This window comes from Bos grunniens, chromosome 5, assembly GCF_055505025.1.
Source record: "Bos grunniens cultivar Pamir isolate PY7600 chromosome 5, Bosgru_T2T1.0, whole genome shotgun sequence".
Taxonomy (NCBI): Eukaryota; Metazoa; Chordata; class Mammalia; order Artiodactyla; family Bovidae; genus Bos; species Bos grunniens.
Window position 1 is genome coordinate 23,253,145 of NC_141169.1, and position 25,797 is coordinate 23,278,941.

Consider the following 25,797-nt stretch of genomic DNA (forward strand, 5'->3'; position numbering starts at 1 on the left):
AAACAATGTCAAAAAATGTAAACAGAGTTTTATCAAAATGGCGCTCAACGATAAAGGAGAAGAAAGTCTCATGAGAATAAAGGAGCCACAGAAGAGAGAGAAGTGTCCCCTGAAAGTCACTCAGCTCCAGAGGCTGAACGGTCTCAGCTTCTCAGCAGCGAGAGTTCCCGCGCTGCATCAGGCGTGCTACCCCCAGCAGGACCCCGTCACCCTCCTGTGAGTCACCTTCCTTCCCCACTCAGCCCACCAGCGTTTGTTGAGCATCGCTGGGCACCAGGGGGATGATGGACACATAACCCTGGACTTGGTCTCTGTCTCCGTGGGCCATCAGGGTTCACGAAGCTCTCTGTCACATCCTATTCTCTACTGTCGTGCGTGCTGTCACTCAGTCATGTCTGATTCTTTGTGACCCCATGGACTGCAGCCCACCAGGCTCCTCTGTCCATGGGATTCTCCAGGCAAGTCTGGAGTGGGTTGCCGTTTTCTCCTCCAGGGGATCATTCCCAACCCAGGGATTGAGCCCGGGTCTCCTGTGACTCCTGCGTTGCCAGGCAGACTCTTTACCACTTAGCCCCCTGGAAATACCCTCTCTCTCATTCAGGACTATCCATTCTGTCCTTTACTCTGCATCTTTCCCACTCACACCTCTGCTTACTAATGCGTCTGCCTGATCATTGCTCTGGTCCATTCACAGCTTGTCTAGACCTCTAGGCCTGTGGCCTCAGTCACTTGAGCTCTAACAACGGCTGTTCTTGGTGTTGGCCCCTTCCTTTTATGATACTCTACTACATTCCTCTATTCATATTCAGGAGAGAAAACCTGACTGGCCTAGTGAGTAACCTCTGTTTCAGTTCTGACACAGCTGTTTCCACCAGGCCCCACCAGGGTCTACTCGCCAGGCTGAGGATCTGCTACCATCACTTCAGGCAGTCACTGCTCTCCCTGCAAGCTGTAGCTGAGGGACAGACACCGCGTGGAGAAGTAACGTGGCACAGAATGCAGGGCAAAGCTGCAATCTGATGCCTGGGTTCAAGTCCCAGCGAGGCCACTTACCAGCTGTGGGACTGTGGGCACATTAACACCTCCTCCATAAAAGGAGGGTGACTATTAATGTCTATCTCATTGGGCTGTTGCGAGGATGAAATGAAATAACACATGAAAATAAACTTAGCACTGTATTTAGGGCCTAGGAAGGGTTCCGTAAGTGTCGGCTATTACGATCCTCAGCAGGTGCCCATGAGCAGGCCAACTGCCCTTGACTGGAAACTGCAGGCCCAGAGGAGCTCATCGCTGCCGACCTGCTCATCACAAGTCTGCAGTCTCTTCAACCTCAGCTATGCCTGTCAGAGCTTGCTAACGGGTCTTTTTAAGTATGAGAGATGATTTGGGATTTTTTTTTCTGTCTAAATTATTTTCACATGACAAATTTAAATTCCCAAAATTAATGTACATTATGTGAGCACCTTCTGGAACAGGCTGTCAAAAGCACCCTTCTTCATTTGAACATTCTATGAGATATTAATGGCTGAGTTTAGGGAGGTTTCTACAGTTGTTTAGGCACTTGTGTGTGTGTGTGTGTGTGTGTTAATAAGAACTCCCACACCATTATGTGACCCATAAAGATCTAGAGGAATTATCTGCTAGCCTGGAAAATTAGCTTATTAAGCCTGGTTCAAACAGACCGAGTAAGTCATATAAGAACTAATTAAATATTTTCATTTAAATCAATTGTAACTGTTACATAACAGTACAGAAATGGATCCTGTCCAATGCGGGGCAATCTCTGACCCCATCTAAACTGGGCTAGATACGAAATGGCCTGTTGAGTAGCTGAACTTGAGATGACACGCAGTCAATATATCCTTGGTGTCCAACTCCAGGGCGTGCCATTCACACTATGTTCTAGAACACTATGACAGAGCCCTTCTAAAGTCTGGACTCTCCAGAAAGTCTCGCTAGGGAAGGGAAGAGAACCAGCCTCTAGGGCTGGGGGTGGTGGTTTAGCAGCTCAGTCCTGTCTGCCTCTTGCAGCCCCACGGACTGGAGCCCCCCAGGCTCCTCTGTCCATGGGATTTCCCAGGCAAGAATCTGGTGTGGGTAGCCATTTTCTTCTCCAGGGGATCTCCCTGACCCAGAGATCGAACTCACATCTCTTGTGTTGCAGGTATTCTGCGTTGCAGGCGAATTTTCACCAACTGAGCCACCAGGGAAGCTGAAAAAGTTGAGGGGGGAAGACTTCCCTGGTGGTCCAGTAGTTAGGAATCTGCCTTGGAATGTGGGGGATGCAGGTTCAATCCCTGGCAGGGGAACTAAGATCCCACAAGCTGCAGGGCAACTAAGCCCATGTGCCACACCTGGGGTGGAGGGGTTTCTAATCCCCTGAATGACATTTGTCCAGAGCTTGAAGTACAGTGCTGCAACATTAACATAAAGCCTTAAACCCACAAACTGGATTATAATTCCCATTTTCAGTTCTTTCAACAGTACAGAACATGAGCTCTTAAGCACATATGAAGGCTCCTCTTTCCCTCTGCAGCCTCATGTCACGCCAGCACCCTCACCCTATCCTGGTTTAACTCAGCCCCCGCCGCCTCCTTTCTGTGCCCAGCACATGCCAAGGTTGCTCCCCACTCCGGGGCTCAGTCCCTCATTGTCCACCTGAGATTCCTCCTGTATGTCCAACTCATTATTTCCTATGTTTCCTATGCAGCACTTACCATGATTTTACTTATTTTATTTATAAGCTCATTGGACTCTGAGATCTCTGTCCCTAGACTAAAGGCTTTATGAAAGCAAGAACCATCTTTATTTTATTTACAGTTAGGGCTCCAACATTTAGCCCAACGCCTGGCCCACAAGAGGATCTCAATAAATACATGCTGATTAAGGACTGGAAGAAAATCTATTTATTCCCCAGTGCCACAGGGGAAGGAACAGGTGTTTTGTTCTTTAAGCAGGTAAACTGTATGAAAAGGAAACTATATGCTATGTGAACTGCATCTTAAAAAAGCTGTTCCCAGAAAAAAACAAAAACTTACGGTAAGTTTAAGCTCAGAACTTTGGCGTTCTTAATTCATCTATGACATGCAACTCTATTTCATGCACAAGCAGCTCCTTAGGAATGGAAGAATCACAATGGTACCAAAAAGGGGGGGAATTGCTGCACACTGGTGATTAAAGCACAGACCAGTCCTTAATGGAAACTGGAGATCGACAACCCCAATTAGAGGACAACTGATAACATGTTTATCCAGTGAGTTCATGGTGCTTACTCAGCCTTTGGTAGACCAGAGACTTGGCAAAAGCTCAAGAGGAAAGTGGACTTTGCTTCTTTTGTAACAGGATCGAAGTGATGCCTGGTTTAAGGGATGGAAGAGGGATTTTCTTATTGTCTTCTCCCCATGAAACTTGCTCAAAAGCATTCAAATGTTTAAAATTTGATTATAGAAAAGTTTCTATTTTATTTTTGCCTGAATCTCTGTACCATTTGAATAGGCTTCCCTGGTGGCTCAGTGGTAAAGAACCCACCTGCCAATGCAGGAGACATGGGTTCGATCCCTGGGTTGGGAAAATCCCTTGGAGAAGGAAATGGCAACCCACTCCAGTATTCTTGCATGGGAAATCCCATGGACAGAGGAGCTTGGTGGACCACAATCCATGGGGTCACAAAAGAGTCAGACACAACTTAGTAGCTAAACAGCAACAACAACAACAAAAAACCATCTGAATCCTGGCAAACCAGTTTTTACTTACCATTTATGCTTCTTATTCAAAGTGATCTTGTGCTGACTGGGTAAGTATACGTCTCAAGCTGGACTAAACTTGAGCCCCTTGTATGAAGAGAATAACAGAATGTCCCAATTAACTTAAAATAACCCAGTTGATGGCTCAGATGATAAAGAATCTGCCTGCAACGTGGGATACCCGGATTCAATCCCTGGGTCAGGAAGATCCCCTGGAAAAAGAAATGACTACCCATTCCAGTATTCTTGCCTGGAGAAGTCTATGGACAGAGCAGCCTGGCGGGCTACTGTCCAAGGGGGTCAGAAGGAGTTGGACATGACTGAGCAACTAACACACACATGACCCAGTTGGAGGTAGGCTTCTTAGGAAATGGCTATCCTTCCCACTTGCAGACAGAGACACTTATGGGATTACAGGAGATCTCTTATGGACCCTTATGGCTTCCAAAAATCCTTTCTGGTCAGAGATGGGCATTGACAAACTGAACCATCAATGGCAACTAATATAATAAACTGGGTGCTAGTGACTCCTTGTTCCATCCCTTAACAGCAAAGTCCCTTGGCTTAAAGGAGTCAAGTCTTTGATGGAGTCTCTTTGGCTCATTCTTGCTATGTTTCTTGCTGGGTACAGAATATAGTGGAAGTAGAAATTTCCTTCATAATACTAACAGTTTCTGAAAGATTAAGATACTACTCAGATGAACATCTCCAGAGATCCTGTAACAGGCAAAAATAACAAGTGTTTTCAGATTTTAAAAACCTGGAACTGAATTCTAGCTCCAGAAGACTATATATGATATAGGCAAGTAATTTAACCTTTGAAAAACAACGCAAGTTATTTAACCTTTGTTTGCCTATTGTACAATGGGAATGGGAATATCTACCACTTCACTGGGCCATTTTATGGGTCAAGTAAAGCAGAACCTATCTATCGCAGTGCCTGGCACAAAGATAGCACCCAGCATGGTTTTGTTTTAATTTTTACTGGAGTACAGTTGCTTTACGATGTTGTGTGTTTCTGCTGCACAGCAAAGTCAATCAATTGTATGTATATATAGATACAGCTCCTCTTTTTTAGATTTCCTTCCCATGTAGGTCACCATAGAGCACTGAGTTGAGCTCCTTATGCTATACAGTAGGATCTTGTTACTTATCTATTTTATACACAGCAGTGTACATATGCAATCTCCCACTTCATCCCACCCTCTCCTCCCCTGCCCCAAGGCATCTATAAGTCTGTTCCCTGCATGTGTCTCTATTTCTGCTTTGCAAGTACGTTCATCTGTACCATTTTTCTGGATTCCGCATATAAACAATATCACACATCTGTTTTCTCTTTCTGACTTACTTCCCTCTGGATGACAGTCTCTAGGTCTTAGCACTCAGTATGCTTTAGTTGTTACTGTTATTTCAAGAGAAGGTTCTGTTTAAAATGATATGGTGAGTGTGTGTGCTCCATCGTGTCTGACTCTTTGTGACCCCATGGACTGTAGCCCACAAGGCTCCTCTGTCCACAGAACTTTCCAGGTAAGAATACTGGAGTGAGTAGCCATATCCTACTCCAGGGGATCTTCCCGACCCAGGGACTGAACCCACACCTCTTATGTCTCCTGCACTGGCAGGCAGATTCTTCACCATTGCACCACCTGGGAAGCCCCATTAAAAAAAATCGCATGATGCTCAAGGATTAAATTATAACCTTCTGCACCTCAGTTTCCTCATTTTTAAAATAAAAATAGTATCTATAGCAAAAGTAAGCACTAAATAAGAAAATACATGTAACCGCTTTGTAAGTTATATGGCTGCGTTAGCCTTATTTAATAGTTTTGGCATTGGTGTTATCAGTATCATAATCCTTGAAGCAATCATAACTCTTGTCATATACATACACATGCAAAATCTACAACCAGTTCTCAATTTTCAGCCTCATGATTAAAGATGACGAAGATAGTGTTTTGTTTCCTAAAGAGAAAAAAAGAAACACACAAAAGAAAACAATTGTTAGGGAATGAAATGGCATGCTACTGGTTAATTTTTAAAAGGGTAAATTCGGTTAAGATTTTCAACCTCACATTTTGCAATAATGAGCAATAGAGGGAAATAAGTCTAATATATTTATGCATATGCAAGCAGAGTAAGACAGTTGGATTTAGTTCTAAATTCTAAATCCTGTTAGTTTCTCTACAGGAAAAGTAAGAGATAATATGACAAAATAAACATAAGACCATAAAGAACAACATCATGCCTCTTGCTCTCGATAGCCGGATCCCCGGAAAAAAGCACCAAAGCATCTCCATGGTACAGAACTGACCTATTTTGGTGGCTGGAGGAAGGAGTTCTCAAACTTGAGCAGACATCAGAATCATGTGGAGGGCTTGTTAAAAACACAAATTGCTGGGCCCTTACCTTTTTGATAACGGGTATGAAGTGATATCTCATTATGGGTTTGATTTGCATTTCTATGGTGATTAGTGACGTTTGAGCACTTTTTCATTTACCTATTGGCCATCTGCACATCTTCTTTAGAAAAATATCTATTCAGATTCTTTGCCTATTTTTAATTGGATCATTTGCTTATTTTGCTACTGAGTTATATGAGGTTTTTCTTTCCTTCTGTTACAAGATAAGGGTCTTTTGTCGTTCCATGCCAGTTTAGGATAGTTTTTTTCTATTTCTATAAAAAAAATGCTATTGAAATTTGCAGAGGAATTGCATTGACTCTGTAGAACATTTTGGGTAGTATGGACAGTTTCACATTATTTCCAATCTAAGAACACAGGATAGCTTTGCATTTATTTGTACATTCTGCAGTCTCTTTCATCAGGGCCTTACAGTTTTCAGTGTACAAGGTCTTTCAGCTCCTTGGTTAGATTTATTCCAAAGTATTTTATTGTTTTTGACTCTACTGTAAACAAGGTTGCTTTCTTAATATCTCTTTCAGACAGCTCTTTTTTAGTATATAGACGCACAACTGATTGTTTATTTTGTATACTACAACTTTACTGAATTCATTTACTAGTTCTAACAAGGCTTCCCTGGTGGCTCAGTCAGTAAAGAATCTGCCTGCAGTGCGGGAGACCTGGGTTTGATCCCTGGGTTGGGAAGATCCCCTGGAGGAGAGCATGGCAAACCACTCCAGTATTCTTGCCTGGAGAATCCCCATGGACAGAGGAGCCTGGCAGGCTGCAGTCCATGGGGCCACAAAGAGTCAGACACAACTGGGCGACTAAGCACACAACATTTTTTTTTAGTGGCGTCTTTAGGATTTTCTATATCATTTGAAAACAGACACTTTTACTTCTTCCTTCTAATTTGGGTGCCTTTTCTTTCTTTTCCTTGCTTAATTGCTATGCTAAGGCTAGGATTTCTAGTACTATGTTGAGTAGAAATGATGAGAGTGAGCATCTTTATCTTGTTCCTAATCTTAGAGAAAAGGGTTTTAACTTTCCACTAAGTTAAAGGATTTTAAGTCTCTAGTATGATGCTAGCTGTGGGCTTGTCATATATGACCTTCATTATGTTGAGAAATATTTCTTCTAAACCTAATTTGCTGAAGCTCTTAACCATTAAAGGATGCTAAATTTTGTCAAATGCTTTCTCTGCACCTGTTGAAATGATCATATACTTTTTATCCTTCATTCTGTTAATGTGGATGTGTCAGATTCATTGACGTATGTATGCTGAACTCTTCTTGCATCCCAGGGATGAATTCCACTTGGTCATGGTGAATGATCCTTCTAAGATGCTCCTGAATCCAGTTTGCTGGTATGCACCTATGTTACTGCACTTATGTTACTCAGGGGTACTGGCCTGTAATTTTCTTATAGTGTCTTTGTCTGGCTTTAGTATCTAGGAAATGCTGAATGTGGAAACATTCCTCCCTCTCTAATTTTTAGAAGAGTCTGACAACGACTGAAATTCTTTAAATTTTTTGACAGAATTCACCTGTGAAGTCATATGGTCCCAGGCTTTTATTTCAAATGGAAGCATCTCTGTCAACAGTGGAGAGTAGGAAATAAGGGGATTGAAATGATGGTCAAGAAGTGCTGTTATTTGTGGTGACATCTGATCTGTGAATCACTGGAAACCAGAGATTCCCCTGAACTTACTGGCTTGCTGGAGTCTCCAGTTCAAAGCACTGGTGGGTTCCCAACTGGTCCCCAAGAATATAATTTAAGTGCAAAGAGAAGTCAGTTTGGCCTGAGAAGACACCACAATCTTTGCACAGCTACAAGAACCCGGAAAGGATGTGAAAGGACATGAGGAAGTCCTTCAGCAGAGATCTGCAAGGGGAGCCTAGGCTTTTTTTTTTTTTTCCCCCTTTCATTATCTTTTATTAAGTTAAGAAAAAAATAACAAACTAAATTTGAATATAAACTTAGATATTCATTTAAAATATACACATAAGATTTTTAAATTAACATGTGCTCAATTCTACTCAAAATAACTATCTTCAGCATTATTAAATTGAAAATTTCTTATCAAAATAAAAAATTATAACAAAACATTTACAGTTTCCTGCAGTCACACATTCCTTATCATATAGTATGTTTCGTTTAAACAATAACATTGAAATTAGTTTGATAAATGTTTTTTTTTTTTAAATGGGATAGGCTTTTGTTCTTTGTGTTTTTTGAGCAATTTCATGTATTACCAGATTCCCAGCTGTGACTGAATTCCTGGCTCATGAAAATTGCTATTATTATTGTAACTGGGCAAAGTTATTAATAATAATAATCAGCACTTATCTAGGGCTTACTATGTGCTAAGCACTTTACATGCATTATCCTAAAGTTTTATCTATTATCTACCAGCCTATAAAGTAGGAACTACTATAATTCTGAGGCTAAGCAACTGGCCTGAAATCATAAAGGCAGTAAATCACAGAGATGGGTTTGTAACAGAGCTCAATGCTCTTATCTTGGTCTATATTCAGATAACTCTAGCACATGTAAAGAATGATCTCAGGTACACACCTATAAAGTTTAAGTGGTGCCTAAGAACCTTTAGAAACCAAACACATTTCTATATGCATATCTTCCCACTCCTCTTGAAAAACATTGACAATTTTTTGTCACCGCTATGCTATGACAATCTACAAAATGGTACAGAGAGAAGCAAGCAGAATTCCTTTTGTTCTGTCGCCTTGTAAATATTTTTTGTTATTAGCTCAACAGGAATTCTTTGTCCATAGACTGTGCATTGATTTCTACCCCAGTTACAGTATCCTCTTCCCTCCTTTGATAGGAATCTTGGTCTTTCTCTTAGTTGCCTTCCGTCTCTAAGCTAAGGAAACAAACATTTGAAGAAAGCACATGGTTTCCATGATTAAGCACCTAAACGTATTTCATAACTTAGCCTTAATTTTTAACTTTTTTTGGCTGTGTTGGGTCTTATTTGTGACACACAGGATCTTTCATTGTGGCACACAGGCTCCAGAAATGATGGGCCTTGTGGCTGCCACAGTGGGTTTAGTTGGAGAACAAGAGCGTAGCTCCCCCACGGTATGCAGGATCCTAGTTTCCCCAACCAGGGACCCAATTCACGTCCCCTGCATCGGAAGACAGATTCTTATCCGCTAGACCACCACGGAAGTCTCAAGCCCTATTTAATATTCCCAACAATGTGCAAGGCAGACACTGTCCTCCAACTTCGTGCATGAGAAGGCAAGCACAGGGGTGTGGATGTCAAGGTTAAGATCACCAAGAAAGGAGACCTGGCGCTCTGAGTCCCTGTCCTCAGACAACAAAGCCTGGCTCTGGCTTTCTCCTTATTCTCCTTGCTCTTTCCACAACTCCTACACTTTTAAAACATCAATTCCATAAAAACTAAATAGGAAGGGGGAGTGTAGGGTCAGGATGCAGAACATTTTTAAAATAAAAATTTAAAAACAGCCTTTCCTGGTTTCCTTATTCCTGCCACCCCACTGTCACTCAGCGGAGACCTCCAGGATCCTTGCCCCTAGAATTAGCTAGTGAGAAATGATTTCCATGTGTCTGTGTGTAGAACAGGATGAACCACCAAGGCCAGTCTTGCTGACAGCGGTCTGCCTCTGCGGTTGGTAAGATGCACGGCCCTGTCCCTCACGGGGGACCTGCATAATGTAACACTGCCACCTGGTGGCTCCTTGACACAAGCTCAGAAACCATGCAGGGGCTCGGCAAAACCAGTGCTGGGAGCAGGGGCTGAAGGCGAACTGGAGGTCTGAGAGAGAATACAGAAGAGACGTCCTAACAGGCAAAACATTATTCCGTTTGTCATGAAATTATTTACTGGTCATGAGCACAGGATTTGCAGGCAGACAGACCACAGTTTAAACTTACCAACTAAATGACTCCTTTGGGTCTCAGTTTCCTTGTCTGTATAATGGGACTAGTAATAACTTCTTAGGACTGCTGTAAGAATTAAATGAGACAATGTGTGCAAAGTGCTTCGCCTTGAACTTACCACATGATACGCCCTGCTGTCTTCATGAGGCCAAGACAAGAACCATGTTCTCTTCTCCGAAGTCCCAAAGAAGCTTTCCCTCCCCTGTCTTTTCCCAGGATCCTCCGTGTCTGCTTTGCTGTTCTCTGGCTCAAGGCTTAAACATTTCATCTTTTGCTACCCTAAAAGTGTGGCTTTGGGGACATCAGAGTGCATTTCCAATCACACCCTAAGCCTCTAGTAGTTCTGTGATCTTGGCTTCCCTAGTGGCTCAGATGGTAAAGAACCTGCCTGTAATGCAGAAGACCTGGGTTCAATCCCTGGGTTAGGAAGATTCCCCTGGAGGAGGGCATGGCAACCCACTCCAGTATTCTTGCCCGGAGTATCCCCATGGACAGAGGAGCCTGGCGGGCTACAGTTCATGGGGTCACAAAGAATGGGACACAACTGAGCAACTAAGCATGGCACAGCACAGCCAAGTCATGTAAACTTCCTAAGTCTTAGTTTCCTCATATGTAAAACAGGGTGGATAATACCCATGTGTCCAGGTTACAGAACGAATTGGAAGCAACACAGACAGAATCTCTGGCTGTCTTCCACACAGTCATTATTCCATGTGGTAGTCATTATTATTGCTGTGATTACATTTATTCATTCCAATTTTCCAATCCTTCGAGAAGCAACAAAACCTATAAAGCTCATCTTAACAGGGAAGCCTGGCATGCTGCAGTCCATGGGGTTGCAGAGTCGGACAAGACTGAACACCTGAACTGAACTAACGATCAAAGATTCACAGGGCACTTGGAAGAGAAAGAATCAATTCAACTGATGACTACCTATGCAGTTCAGAGAAAAAATTATTTCCCCATGATTTCATAATATACTTATTTTCTCAAGACCAAAATGCAATTTTTCACATTGTGATGTTTCTGATATTGAAGTATTTTTTTTAATCAACATGTACTTATATGTTTGTTTCTTCTCTCCAGTCCTAACTTCCTCCAGAAAAAAAAAGATGTTACTAAATTGGGGTATATCTGATACTTGACAATAGCATAAGACTAAGGAATATAAATGGATTCTACTATTATCCTCCCCAGGATTTATGGTGATACCCTGGATGTTCCTAGCCATAAGAACATGAATTCCCAAAACCACAGTCTTGTAGGTGGAATAATCATTATGAGGACCCACCCAAGGGTCTGACCTACCTGGTTACATGACAGCTGCCTTCCTTTGCAACACAGAAGAAGATTGGAGCTGTTGTATTTCCCATTTTTTTGTGTCCCAGAAACAAATGACAAGCCCTGAGCCCTCTAAATGCAAGTGGGAGTCAGATTTCTTTCCCGAATATGAACACATTTAATCACTCCCGGGATACCTGAGCAAGCAGCTCAGATGCTGAGCACTGAAAGTGCTCAACCTTGGGTCAGGTAGAAAGCTGCACTTTCAAAGCCACAGAAATACACCTGGGATCACCGCCTTGGTTTCTAATGAATGGAGACTTGTTGCATAATTGAAAACAAGCCTAACATGCTTCATTCATTATTGTCAGAAGTAAGAAAAACAATGGAGAAAATTCCTGATGCCAACACTTTAAAATGTCCCTCTGGTCCATTCACCTGCATAAAAACTAGCCAGTCAGCCCCAGCCACTCCAAGTCTTGGCAGTGCCTCCTCTGGCCCACCCCCTTGGTGCTGCAGATAAAATGATCTTTGTAGCTGCCTCTTTAGAAAGGTAACTTCAGTGCAGTGGAATAACTAATAGGAGGGAGGAATAACTACCCATTTCACTCTGACCTAAACAGGCAGTTTCCACCACAGGGTGCAGCGGGGAGGTCAGCCAACCAGTACCTCTGCTAATTCTTCCAAAGAAAAACAAAGTGAACGTGGGTGCCCCAGGCCCCAGAGAGTGTGCTGGCAGCTGGGCTAATACCTGCAACTCTGATACCTGAAACACTGGCAACTTACTCCTTCTTTTCTCCTCTCAGTGCATTTCTCCTGATGTTCATTCTTACGGTCGTTGCCCAGGACACCTCAAAGGGACAGGCACCTATTAGGACATAGGAGGGAGCCATCAGATTGCCGTCAGCTGCCATCTCCACCTGAGCTAAATGCACACTGATACCAATACAACACAGATTCTGTGCACAAGTCCCCTTCTCGAGATAAGCCATTGAAAAGCAATCACGCTGAGTGATCACAGTTGAACTGTTAGGCCCAGGTACTGCTGCTTCTGTCTTGTTTGTATCAAGATGAAAAACCGAAGAGGGCTTGGTTTAAACTGAATGAAGATCTTTCTGAGATGCTGTGGCTGGGCTGCTGTCGAATCAACTTCTGGATCTGCGAAAAGAGATCCATGTACCTCCACAGCTAAAGTCAATCTCCACAGAAAGAAAGCTTATAAAAGAGCTGGTCTAAAAAATGCCTTGCATACTGGGCAATTGAGACAGGAAGACCAAAAAAATCTTAAACCTAAACAAGTGAAAACTCTCTAGCTGAGGAATACTAAAGGATCATGTTAGGCTTAACAGAGATGAAAATACAGTAAGTCATTTATCTTCCAGGAACTAACCTCTCTTCCTGAAGAGATTCTCACATCTTTCAGCTCCATTTCACTCCCTAAGAGCGTCAAGGAGTAAGTCAACTTATGACATTGTATATATCATTTAATTCTTTTTTTTTTAAACTTTACATAATTGTATTAGTTTTGCCAAATATCAAAATGAATCCGCCACAGGTATACATGTGTTCCCCATCCTAAACTCTCCTCCCTCCTCCCTCCCCATACCATCCCTCTGGGTCGTCCCAGTGCACTAGCCCCAAGCATCCAGTATCGTGCATTGAACCTGGACTGGCATCTCGTTTCATACATGATTATTTTACATGTTTCAATGCCATTCTCCCAAATCTTCCCACCCTCTCCCTCTCCCATAGAGTCCATAAGACTGTTCTATACATCAGTGTCTCTTTTGCTGTCTCGTACACAGGGTTATTGTTACCATCTTTCTAAATTCCATATATATGCGTTAGTATACTGTATTGGTGTTTTTCCTTCTGGCTTACTGCACTCTGTATAATAGGCTCCAGTTTCATCCACCTCATTAGAACTGATTCAAATGTATTCTTTTTAATGGCTGAGTAATACTCCATTGTGTATATGTACCACTGCTTTCTTATCCATTCATCTGCTGATGGACATCTAGGTTGCTTCCATGTCCTGGCTATTATAAACAGTGCTGCGATGAACATTGGGGTACACGTGTCTCTTTCCCTTCTGGTTTCCTCAGTGTGTATGCCCAGCAGTGGGATTGCTGGATCATAAGGCAGTTCTATTTCCAGTTTTTTAAGGAATCTCCACACTGTTCTCCATAGTGGCTGTACTAGTTTGCATTCCCACCAACAGTGTAAGAGGGTTCCCTTTTCTCCACACCCTCTCCAGCATTTATTATTTGTAGACTTTTGGATCGCAGCCATTCTGACTGGTGTGAAATGGTACCTCATAGTGGTTTTGATTTGCATTTCTCTGATAATGAGTGATGTTGAGCATCTTTTCATGTGTTTGTTAGCCATCTGTATGTCTTCTTTGGAGAAATGTCTATTTAGATCTTTGGCCCATTTTTTGATTGGGTCATTTATTTTTCTGGAGTTGAGCTGTAGGAGTTGCTTGTATATTTTTGAGATTAGTTGTTTGTCGGTTGCTTCATTTGCTATTATTTTCTCCCATTCTGAAGACTGCCTTTTCACCTTGCTAATAGTTTCCTTTGATGTGCAGAAGCTTTTAAGGTTAATTAGGTCCCATTTGTTTATTTTTGCTTTTATTTCCAATATTCTGGGAGGTGGGTCATAGAGGATCCTGCTGTGATGTATGTCAGAGAGTGTTTTGCCTATGTTCTCCTCTAGGAGTTTTATAGTTTCTGGTCTTACGTTGAGATCTTTAATCCATTTTGAGTTTATTTTTGTATATGGTGTTAGAAAGTGTTCTAGTTTCATTCTTTTACAAGTGGTTGACCAGATTTCCCAGCACCACTTGTTAAAGAGATTGTCTTTAATCCATTGTATATTCTTGCCTCCTTTGTCAAAGATAAGGTGTCCATATGTGCGTGGATTTATCTCTGGGCTTTCTATTTTGTTCCATTGATCTATATTTCTGTCTTTGTGCCAGTACCATACTGTCTTGATAACTGTGGCTTTGTAGTAGAGCCTGAAGTCAGGTAGGTTGATTCCTCCAGTTCCATTCTTCTTTCTCAGGATCGCTTTGGCTATTCGAGGTTTTTTGTATTTCCATACAAATTGCGAAATTATTTGTTCTAGCTCTGTGAAGAATACTGTTGGTAGCTTGATAGGGATTGCATTGAATCTATAAATTGCTTTGGGTAGTATACTCATTTTCACTATATTGATTCTTCCAATCCATGAACATGGTATATTTCTCCATCTATTAGTGTCCTCTTTGATTTCTTTCACCAGTGTTTTATAGTTTTCTATATATAGGTCTTTAGTTTCTTTAGGTAGATATATTCCTAAGTATTTTATTCTTTCCGTTGCAATGGTGAATGGAATTGTTTCCTTAATTTCTCTTTCTGTTTTCTCATTATTAGTGTATAGGAATGCAAGGGATTTCTGTGTGTTGATTTTATATCCTGCAACTTTACTATAGTCATTGATTAGTTCTAATAATTTTTTGGTGGAGTCTTTAGGGTTTTCTATGTAGAGGATCATGTCATCTGCAAATAGTGAGAGTTTTACTTCTTCTTTTCCAATTTGGATTCCTTTTATTTCTTTTTCTGCTCTGATTGCTGTGGCCAAAACTTCCAAAACTATGTTGAATAGTAATGGTGAAAGTGGGCACCCTTGTCTTGTTCCTGACTTTAGAGGAAATGCTTTCAATTTTTCACCATTGAGGATAATGTTTGCTGTGGGTTTGTCATATATAGCTTTTATTATGCTGAGGTATGTTCCTTCTATTCCTGCTTTCTGGAGAGTTTTTATCATAAATGGGTGTTGAATTTTGTCAAAGGCTTTCTCTGCATCTATTGAGATAATCATATGGTTTTTGTTTTTCAATTTGTTAATGTGGTGTATTACATTGATTGATTTGCAGATATTGAAGAATCCTTGCATCCCTGGGATAAAGCCCACTTGGTCATGGTGTATGATCTTTTTAATGTGTTGTTGGATTCTGATTGCTAGAATTTTGTTTAGGATTTTTGCATCTATGTTCATCAGTGATATTGGCCTGTAGTTTTCTTTTTTTGTGGCATCTTTGTCAGGTTTTGGTATTAGGGTGATGGTGGCCTCATAGAATGAGTTTGGAAGTTTACCTTCCTCTGCAATTTTCTGGAAGAGTTTGAGCAGGATAGGTGTTAGCTCTTCTCTAAATTTTTGGTAGAATTCAGCTGTGAAGCCGTCTGGACCTGGGCTTTTGTTTGCTGGAAGATTTTTGATTACAGTTTCAATTTCCGTGCTTGTGATGGGTCTGTTAAGGTTTTCTATTTCTTCCTGGTCGAGTTTTGGAAAGTTGTACTTTTCTAAGAATTTGTCCATTTCTTCCTCGTTGTCCATTTTATTGGCATATAATTGTTGATAATAGTCTCTTATGATCCTTTGTATTTCTGTGTTGTCTGTTGTGATCTCTCCATTTTCGTTTCTAATTTTATTGATTTGATTTTTCTCCCTTTGTTTCTTGATGAGTCTGGCTAATGGTTTGTCAATTTTATTTATCCTTTCAAAGAACCAGCTTTTGGCTTTGTTGATTTTTGCTACGGTCTCTTTTGTTTCTTTTGCATTTATTTCTGCTCTAATTTTTAAGATTTCTTTCCTTCTACTAACCCTGGGGTTCTTCATTTCTTCCTTTTCTAGTTGCTTTAGGTGTAGAGTTAGGTTATTTATTTGACTTTTTTCTTGTTTCTTGAGGTGTGCCTGTATTGCTATGAACTTTCCCCTTAGGACTGCTTTTACTGTGTCCCACAGGTTTTGGGTTGTTGTGTTTTCATTTTCATTCGTTTCTATGCAAATTTTGATTTCTTTTTTGATTTCTTCTGTGATTTGTTGGTTATTCAGCAGCGTGTTGTTCAGCCTCCATATGTTGGAATTTTTAATAGTTTTTCTCCTGTAATTGAGATCTAATCTTACTGCATTGTGGTCAGAAAAGATGCTTGGAATGATTTCTATTTTTTTGAATTTACCAAGGCTAGATTTATGGCCCAGGATGTGATCTATCCTGGAGAAGGTTCCATGTGCGCTTGAGAAAAAGGTGAAATTCATTGTTTTGGGATGAAATGTCCTATAGATATCAATTAGGTCTAACTGGTCTATTGTATCGTTTAAAGTTTGTGTTTCCTTGTTAATTTTCTGTTTAGTTGATCTATCCATAGGTGTGAGTGGGGTATTAAAGTCTCCCACTATTATTGTGTTATTGTTAATTTCTCCTTTCATACTTGTTAGCATTTGTCTTACATATTGCGGTGCTCCCGTGTTGGGTGCATATATATTTATAATTGTTATATCTTCTTCTTGGATTGATCCTTTGATCATTATGTAGTGACCTTCTTTGTCTCTTTTCACAGCCTTTGTTTTAAAGTCTATTTTATCTGATATGAGTATTGTTACTCCTGCTTTCTTTTGGTCCCTATTTGCATGGAAAATCTTTTTCCAGCCCTTCACTTTCAGTCTGTATGTGTCCCCTGTTTTGAGGTGGGTCTCTTGTAGACAACATGTGTAGGGGTCTTGCTTTTGTATCCATTCAGCCAGTCTTTGTCTTTTGGTTGGGGCATTCAACCCATTTACGTTTAAGGTAATTACTGATAAGTATGATCCCATTGCCATTTACTTTATTGTTTTGGGTTTGAATTTATACACCATTTTTGTATTTCCTGTCTAGAGAATATCCTTTAGTATTTGTTGGAGAGCTGGTTTGGTGGTGCAGAATTCTCTCAGCTTTTGCTTGTCTGAAAAGCTTTTGATTTCTCCTTCATACTTGAATGAAATCCTTGCTGGGTACAATAATCTGGGCTGTAGGTTATTTTCTTTCATCATTTTAAGTATGTCTTGCCATTCCCTCCTGGCTTGAAGAGTTTCTATTGAAAGACCAGCTGTTATCCTTGTGGGAATTCTCTTGTGTGTTATTTGTTGTTTTTCCCTTGCTGCTTTTAATATTTGTTCTTTGTGTTTGATCTTTGTTAATTTGATTAATATGTGTCTTGGGGTGTTTCGCCTTGGGTTTATCCTGTTTGGGACTCTCTGGGTTTCTTGGACTTGGGTGATTATTTCCTTCCCCATTTTAGGGAAGTTTTCAACTATTATCTCCTCAAGTATTTTCTCATGGTCTTTCTTTTTGTCTTCTTCTGGAACCCCTATGATTCGAATGTTGTAGCATTTAATATTGTCCTGGAGGTCTCTGAGATTGTCCTCATTTCTTTTAATTCGTTTTTCTTTTATCCTCTATGATTCATTTATTTCTACCATTCTATCTTCTAATTCACTAATCCTATCTTCTGCCTCTGTTATTCTACTATTTGTTGCCTCCAGAGTGTTTTTAATTTCATTTATTGCATTATTCATTATATATTGACTCTTTTTTATTTCTTCTAGGTCCTTGTTAAACCTTTCTTGCATCTTCTATTCAACAAATATTTCTGAAGGGTCTACTGCAGCCTAAGCATACAACAACAGTGAAGAAAAGTGAAAGTGAAGTCGCTCCATTGTGTCCGACTCTTTGCAACCCCATGGATATGCAGCCTAAGAGGCTCCTCTATCCATGGGATTTTCCAGGTGAGAATACTGGAGTGGGTTGCCATTTCCTTCTCCAGGAGATCTTCCCAACCTGGGGATCAAACCCGGGTCTCCCGCATTGTAGGCAGAAGCTTTACCGTCTGAGCCACCAGGGAAGTCACAATCCTGAATTAATAAACCCAATTCTTTACAGTCTGTTGGAGCCAACCGCCCCTCCAACCATGAAAGGCAGCACTAAGGTACATTGGAAGGAGCACTGGACTCAGAGTCAAGAACAACGAGGTCAAGTCTTGGCTCTGCCATTGACCTTGGACATGACTGTGTATCCTGAAGCCTTAGTAAGATGAAGAATGTTCGTGAGTTGCCACTTAGAGCTCAGCACATCTTGAAGGCAGGATAGGGGTTCACAGGATCAGGTTGGCCACAGACCTTCAACCCTCTGCTTCAGCTTCAGAAATCCTGTTTGCTTCTGAATTAGTACATCAGATTTCAGAGTAAGATCTCATTTGGAAGAAAAAGAGAAAAAAAAGTCAACAGCTAAAATAAAACGTGAAAACTACAGCCTTAAATGATTGTAAAGTTCATTCCAAAGTTCTGTGGTTTGTTTTCCCAAATTTTATTGTTTCTGCCTCGGAGAATACATCAGTTTTTCAACTCTGGAAGATAAATTACAAGGGGAAAGTTCTCTGAGAAAAGTTCCTCTCCTGGTAAGATGGGCTTTTTAGGAATTTTATCCTATCATGACTTCATATGGCTTCTCCATCTCTCCTCTTATTCCCAGATTTCCTCTTCTCATCCTGCACTTATAAGGTCACCAATATGAGGTCATCACTGGTATGAATATCTCATTTCCTCTCTCTTTTACTGTATTTGACTTATTTTTCCTACATAAAACACTGTTTCCTATTGTGTGTGTGTGTGTGTGTGTGTGTGTGTGTGTGTGTGTGAAGTCACTCAGTTGTGTCTGACTCTTTGCAACCTTGTGGACTGTAGCCCACCAGGCTCCTCTGTCCATGGGATTCTCCAGGCAAGAATACTGGAGTGAGTTGCCATTTAGCCACCATTATAGGCAACTTGCTCTCCTTGGAGAAGGTTTTTGGTTTTGCTTGGTTGTTTATATTCTACCTTGTTCTCAAAAAAGATATAAAGTGATTTATAGGAATGCATAAAACACAAGACTTAATGACATCATTAAATGATATCAAAATCAAAGTTATTATGCACATTTTAAAAAATAAAGAGTCCAACCAGAATTTTTTTAATTAGCCCCATTTTCCAAAGACAAATGCTTTAAATCACTTAGCTATTTCTTTTTAATCCTGGAAATCATTTTTCATATTCCTTAACAATATGCTGATTTAGGGCTTCCCGGGTAACTCAGACAGTAAAGAATCTCCTGCAATGCAGGAGACCTAGGGTTCGATCCCTGGGTCGGGAAGACTCCCCTGGAGAAGGAGATGGCTACCCATTCCAGTATTCTTGCCTAGAGAATTCCACGGCCAGTGGAGCCTGGGGCTACAGTCCACGGGGTCACAAAGAGTTGGACACAACTAACTAACATTTTCACTTCACTTTGATGCTGCTATTGCCATTCTTTTTTCCAGTTTTATTGAGAAATAATGGACATACAGTACTGCATAAGTTTAAGATGTGCAGCATGATGGTTTGCCTTACACATATTATGAAATGCTTATCACAACAGATTTGGTTAACATCCATCATGGCATATAAATACAATAAAAAGAGGCCTATTTCTTGCTCTTTCCATTTTTATACCTGATCTATTGATTTCTGCTATTATCGATAAGGAGCTAACACTCACCATCCCCATCCTCCCTCTATTTTAGGTAAATCAATATACATTTTCTACTATAATGACTACATAAAGGGTTTTCCTGGAAAGTCCAAGCAGTTTGTTAAGCATGAAGCTTAAATGGGGACCTCAAAGTGGAAAAACAAAGACTAAGGAATAAAAAGGAGATAGCAGTAAGATTAAAATGTACTCTGTAACATGGGTATTTCTCTGGTGCCATGAACAAAGCACCACTTAGATCACTCTCAAAGTATAATATGCATAAAAATCACCTGAGATCTTGTTAAAATGCAATCTTGTTAAAATGATTCTGAGGTCTGAATTGTGTTTTTGCATTTTTGGCAAGCTCCCCAGTGATGCCAAAACTGCTGTCCCATGAACTTTCAACTGATGACTTCCAACTCTTTCTCCAGAGAGCCCTGGCTCTTTTCAATGACCTCATCTTATTCCATTTCTTTCTCTACAGTGCCAGGCAACGTGGTATTAACTATAAGTTATTTGCACAGCAAAATAAGGGAGGAACAAGTATCCTGTGTCTGTGTTTTTCAGATAAGAAACCCTGTGGCAGGTCAGAAACTCACAGAGGGTTGAATGGCAGAATCCTCTAATGTAGAAGGAGTCGCTCCATCTCTGCCTTTCTCCCTTAATAGACTCAGGTGATGTTTAACAACATCTAGCTTGAGTCTGATGAGAGTCTACGGTGATAAGATAAGCAAAGGACCAAGCGCACCTCATATCCTTTCTCTTGTGTCTGCGTCATTTCTCCAAGGTGCTCTTACTTTACTCACATCCGACTAGGCTCCAAAATCACTGCAGATGGTGACTGCAGCGATGAAATTCAAAGATGCTTTGCCCCTTGGAAGGAGAACTATGACAAACATAGACAGTGTATTAAAAAGCAGAGACATCACTTTGTCAACAAAGATCCATATAGTCAAAGTTAAGGCTTTTCCAGTAGTCACGTACGGATGTGAGAGTTAAACCATAAAGAAGGCTGACAGCTGAAGAACTGATGCTTTCAAACTGTGGTGTTGGAGAAGACTCTTCAAATGTTCTTTGAACTGCAAGGAGATCAAAATCCTAAAGAAAATCAACCCTGAATATTCATTGGAAGGACTGATGCTAAAGCTGAAGTTCCAGTACTTTGGCCACCAGATATAAAGAGCCAACTCAGCAGAAAAGATCCTGATGTTGGGAAATATTTAGGGCAAAAGGAGAATGGGGTGGCAGAGGATGAAATGGTTAGATAGCATCACTGACTCAATGGGCATGAATCTGAACAAACTCTGGGAGACAGTGAAGGAAAGGAGAGCCTGGCCTACTGCAGTCCATGGGATGCAGAGACTGAGCAACTGAACATAACAACAACACTAGACTCCCAGCAATCTGGAGACACAGGTTGATGGGAAAGATGCCAAGGGAAGCTCTCCTCTGCTCTTCTGTGGCTGTCCTCCGTAGCAGAAGCAGCTTCCTTTTGATATTCCTAGGAAGTGGTGCCTGTCATTTTTTCTTATGTGGCTAATGATCAGTGGTATGCTATAAATGTTTAATGATTGACTGTTCAATAACTAGGGTGTATATACTCCCACCTTGGCCAATCCCAAGCTAACAATGTGACTTTTCTGAATGTGGAATTAGAAAGGGATAAATACAGTTGGCTCTCACCAGCTGGTACAAACTGGCTCCAGCACATTACAAGTAAAGTCTCTAAGTTTAACGCCAGACAATTAAAGTTGCATATTCAGTAAAGATTTATAGCTGTTTTATCAACCTTCTCATCATCTCCCTTTCCTACCAAATTAAACTGACCTGGCAAAGTCTTTAACAGTTGATAATTTTTCTTTATTACAAATTACTCAGCAGAAATGTTCTCACTACATAAATTAGACCCTTGGTCTACAGATAGCTTTTATAAATAACTTTCTTTGTTTCCTACTGAATTACTGCTTTGATCCAGAGAATTCCCTTCCTGATGGTTCCCATGCATTTGGTAACCCTCTAGACAGAGAAAAAAAATCTGCTACTCATATGCTGAAATTAAAATTATTAGAAATCTTTTATTATACTCTGGTTATATATCTTAAGAATTTTTTTTCAGATACTGCAAAGACGTGTTTGAAATAAATGCATCCATTCATTGAACTTGATATATGAAGAAAACAAGACAAAATTTTTATATAGGAACAAAAATATGGCTCCTAATGCAGTGTTTCTCAAAATTCAGCAAGTGATCAATTTCTCCTAGTTCAAGAAGAGTTCGTTTGCACTTAAAATATAAACACAGGTACACTTGAAAGTGTAAATTAAATATACCTCAGTTATATAAGTCAAGGCTATGGTTTTTCCAGTAGTCGTATGAAGAACTGGACTATAAAGAAATCTGAGCACAGAAGAATTGATGCTTTTGAACTGTGGTGTTGGAGAAGACTCTTGAAGAGTCCCTTGGACTGCAAGAAGATCCAACCAGTCCGTCCTAGAGGAGATCAGTCCTGGGTGTTCATTGGAAGGACTGATGTTGAAGCTGAAACTCCAATACTCTGGCCACCTAATGCAAAGAGCTGACTCATTTGAAAAGACTGTGATGCTGGGAAAAACTGAGGGCAGGAGGAGAAGGGGACGACAAAGAATGAGATGACTGGGTGACATTACCAACTTAATAGACATGCTGCTGCTGCTGCTGCTAAGTCGCTTCAGTCGTGTCCAACTCTGTGCGACCCCATAGACAGCAGCGCACCAGGCTCCCCCATCCCTGGGATTCTCCAGGCTAATAAACATGAGTGTGGGTAAACTCCAGGAGTTGGTGATGGACAGGGAGGCCTGATGTGCTGCGGTTCATGGGGTCGCAAAGAGTCGGACACGACTGAGCGACCAAACTGAACTGAACTGATATACACACGTAATATATGTATAAACTTTAGGAAATAAGTATTCTTTGAGGGTTTGTAAGGGTTATAGAAGTTCAAATATATTTGCCTGGGAAGAAATGGAAGGTGACTGTAAGTGGGTTCTTCTTATGTAGTCATGTCCTTCATAACCTGACTTTGCAACATCTCACGTTACAAGGTGAGATTTACTTTCCTACCTCATGACTGTGAGCTGCCCTTCTGGCCTCTTACGCCAGTTAGAATGTGACAAAGCAGCATGCTCACTGAAAGCAGAGGCCACAACCAGCTGTGGAGTTCCCGCGCACTGTGCAGGAACCCCAGCACCACATGAACAAACCTAGGTTAACCTCCTGGGGATGGGAGATCGCACGGAGCAAAGATGAACCCCTGAGCCCCTCCCAGCCCTGACCCACACCCAATCACACCCGAGCCCAGCTCAAACTGCCAAACCACAGAATCCTGTGCTACATAAAAGACTGTTTACTTAAACCTCCAAGTTTTGCAGTGGTTCAGCAGCTAAATGTTAACTGTTACAATCACTTTTAGATTATAGAAAACTCAAAAGATGCAACAACTTTGGGCAATGTGTGGCTGAAATATTGATGAAGTTGTGGTCAATGCTGACTGAAATGAAACCAGTTGTAAAAGGAATGCTAAGATAATTGAGGAAATGTTAAATGGAATTAGATATTATTGAGGAGTCACTGCCAATTTTGTGAGATGTAATAAAGCCACCGTGCTTAGGTTTGGGACATAAATGTATATTTCTAGATTTTAATATATTCATACACATATATGTAATACATGTATACATACACACACATGCATGTGTGCCCAGAAACACTTACTACTTGGAATTTGCTTTAACATACTTTAGCAATGGAAAAAAAAAGGAAAAGCCAGGAAACAGGAGATAAAATAGGCTGAATGTTATGGTGATGTCTGAAGGTTGCTAATGGCTGCATATCAGTTCATCATGCGATTCTCTCTACTTTTGTGTATGTTGGAAATTTTCCAAAATAATTTTTTAACATATTTCACCTGGGAAGAAGTTATTATTTCTGGGATTTTTCTTTTCAACTACCTGAAAAGAAAGCAATCACAAAACAGAAAGACTGTGTAATACAATCACTGGCCTGATTGTCTGCTAAAATAACCAGTGAATTTCACCGTGCCACTGTGGAAGCAGAGGGATCAAGGAATGGAAGTGAAGATTAGATTAGCTCAATCGTCATGGTAAAAGTCAAACCTGAGAAAGCAAATAAGTTTACAAACGTAAGCCCCAAACACACTTAATGAAAGTTACAAAGTGAACAGGGCAAGGGCAAGGAAGCTGGGGACTCTGAGTTCAAGTCCAGTATTTTTCACTGCCAAACTAGCATTCCTTTGCTTTCACTGCATTCAAGTGGCCAAGTGCTGGTATCAGGACCCTTTCCAGTGTTACAGGTGACTGAGACACAACCTAAATTAGCTTAAGAAAAGAAAGGTTAACTTCTAGATGGATTAGTCAAGGTATTAATCACTGGGCACTTTAAAAGTTAAACCCTCAAATCTCAGTGTCTTAACACAAAGGACATTTGGGAAAACTCAGCAGTGGCCACAGGACTGGAAGAGGTCAGTTTTCATTCCAATCCCAAAGAACGGCAATGCCAAAGAATGCTCAAACTACCGCACAATTGCACTCATCTCACATGCTAGTAAAGTAATCCTCAAAATTCTCCAAGCCAGGCTTCAGCAATATGTGAACCGTGAACTTCCTGATGTGCAAGCTGGTTTTAGAAAAGGCAGAGGAACCAGAGATCAAATGGCCAACATCCGCTGGATCATAAGAAAAGCAAGGGAGTTCCAGAAAAACATCTATTTCTGCTTTATTGTCTATGCCAAAGCCTTTGACTGTGTGGATCACAATAAACTGTGGAAAATTCTGAAAGAGATGGGAATACCAGACCACCTGATCTGCCTCTTGAGAAATTTGTATGCAGGTCAGGAAGCAACAGTTAGATCTGGACATGGAACAACAGACTGGTTCTAAATAGGAAAAGGAGTTCGTCAAGGCTGTTTATTTAACTTATATGTAGAGTACATCATGAGAAACACTGGACTGGAAGAAACACAAACTGGAATCAAGATTGCCGGGAGAAATATCAAGAACCTCAGATATGCAGATGACACCACCCTTATGGCAGAAAGTGAAGAGGAACTAAAAAGCCTCTTGATGAAGTGAAAGTGGAGAGTGAAAAAGTTGGCTTAAAGCTCAACATTCAGAAAACTAAGATCATGGCATCCAGTCCCACCACTTCATGGGAAATAGATGGGGAAACAGTGGAAACAGTGTCAGACTTTATTTTTCTGGGCTCCAAAATCACTGCAGATGGTGACTGCAGCCATGAAATTAAAAGACGCTTACTCCTTGGAAGGAAAGTTATGACCAACCTAGGTAGCATGTTCAAAAGCAGAGACATTAGTTTGCCAACAAAGGTTCATCTAGTCAATGCTATGGTTTTTCCTGTGGTCATGTGTGGATGTGAGAGTTGGACTGTGAAGACTGAGCACCAAAGAATTGATGCTTTTGAACTGTGGTGTTGGAGAAGACTCTTGAGAGTCCCTGCAAGGAGATCCAACCAGTCCATTCTGAAGGAGATCAGCCCTGGGATTTCTTTGGAAGGAATGATGCTAAAGCTGAAACTCTAGTACTTTGGCCACCTCATGTGAAGAGTTGACTCATTGGAAAAGACTCTGATGCTGGGAAGGATTGGGGGCAGGAGGAGAAGGGGACGACAGAGGATGAGATGGCTGGATGGCATCACTGATTCAATGGATGTGAGTCTGAGTGAACTCCGGGAGTTGGTGATGGACAGGGAGGCCTGGCGTGCTGCGATTCATGGGGTTGCAAAGAGTCGGACATGACTGAGCGACTGATCTGATCTGATCTGATGGTGGTATCCTGGTCATATGGCCACAGGATCCACCCTTCTCCAAGACTTCAGCCTCTTGCCCAGTGGGTAGGGAAAGGAAACAAAGGGTCCCTTGTGGGATGCGTTAATGGTTAAGCCTGGAAATGGTTATCTGTGTCAGCCACATCTGGAGAGAACTCAAGCCCATATCCAAGTGCAAAAGAGGCAGGGAACTATAACCTAGCTGCAGGCACTGGCAGAGGTGGAAATGGGTACTGATAAACTGCAATATCTGTACAACTA

The 25,797-nt window shown here is 41.0% G+C and overlaps 1 protein-coding gene across 2 annotated transcripts in view; it reads right to left on the reverse strand.

Moving 5' to 3' along the window:
* Positions 1–5,529: 5,529 nt before the first annotated feature.
* The window catches only part of LOC147371400 (uncharacterized), a 60,909-nt gene continuing 40,641 nt past the window's right edge, over positions 5,530–25,797 (reverse strand). The window contains exons 3-5 of one of the 2 annotated variants that reach the window (XR_015163545.1): positions 12,140–12,221; positions 10,067–10,138; positions 5,530–5,705 (exon numbers count right to left, since the gene is read on the reverse strand). The gene's annotated coding sequence lies outside the window, so the exon portion shown is untranslated. The remainder of the gene's footprint in view (positions 5,706–10,066; positions 10,139–12,139; positions 12,222–25,797) is intronic. The other variant, XR_015163546.1, reaches the window with a different exon arrangement.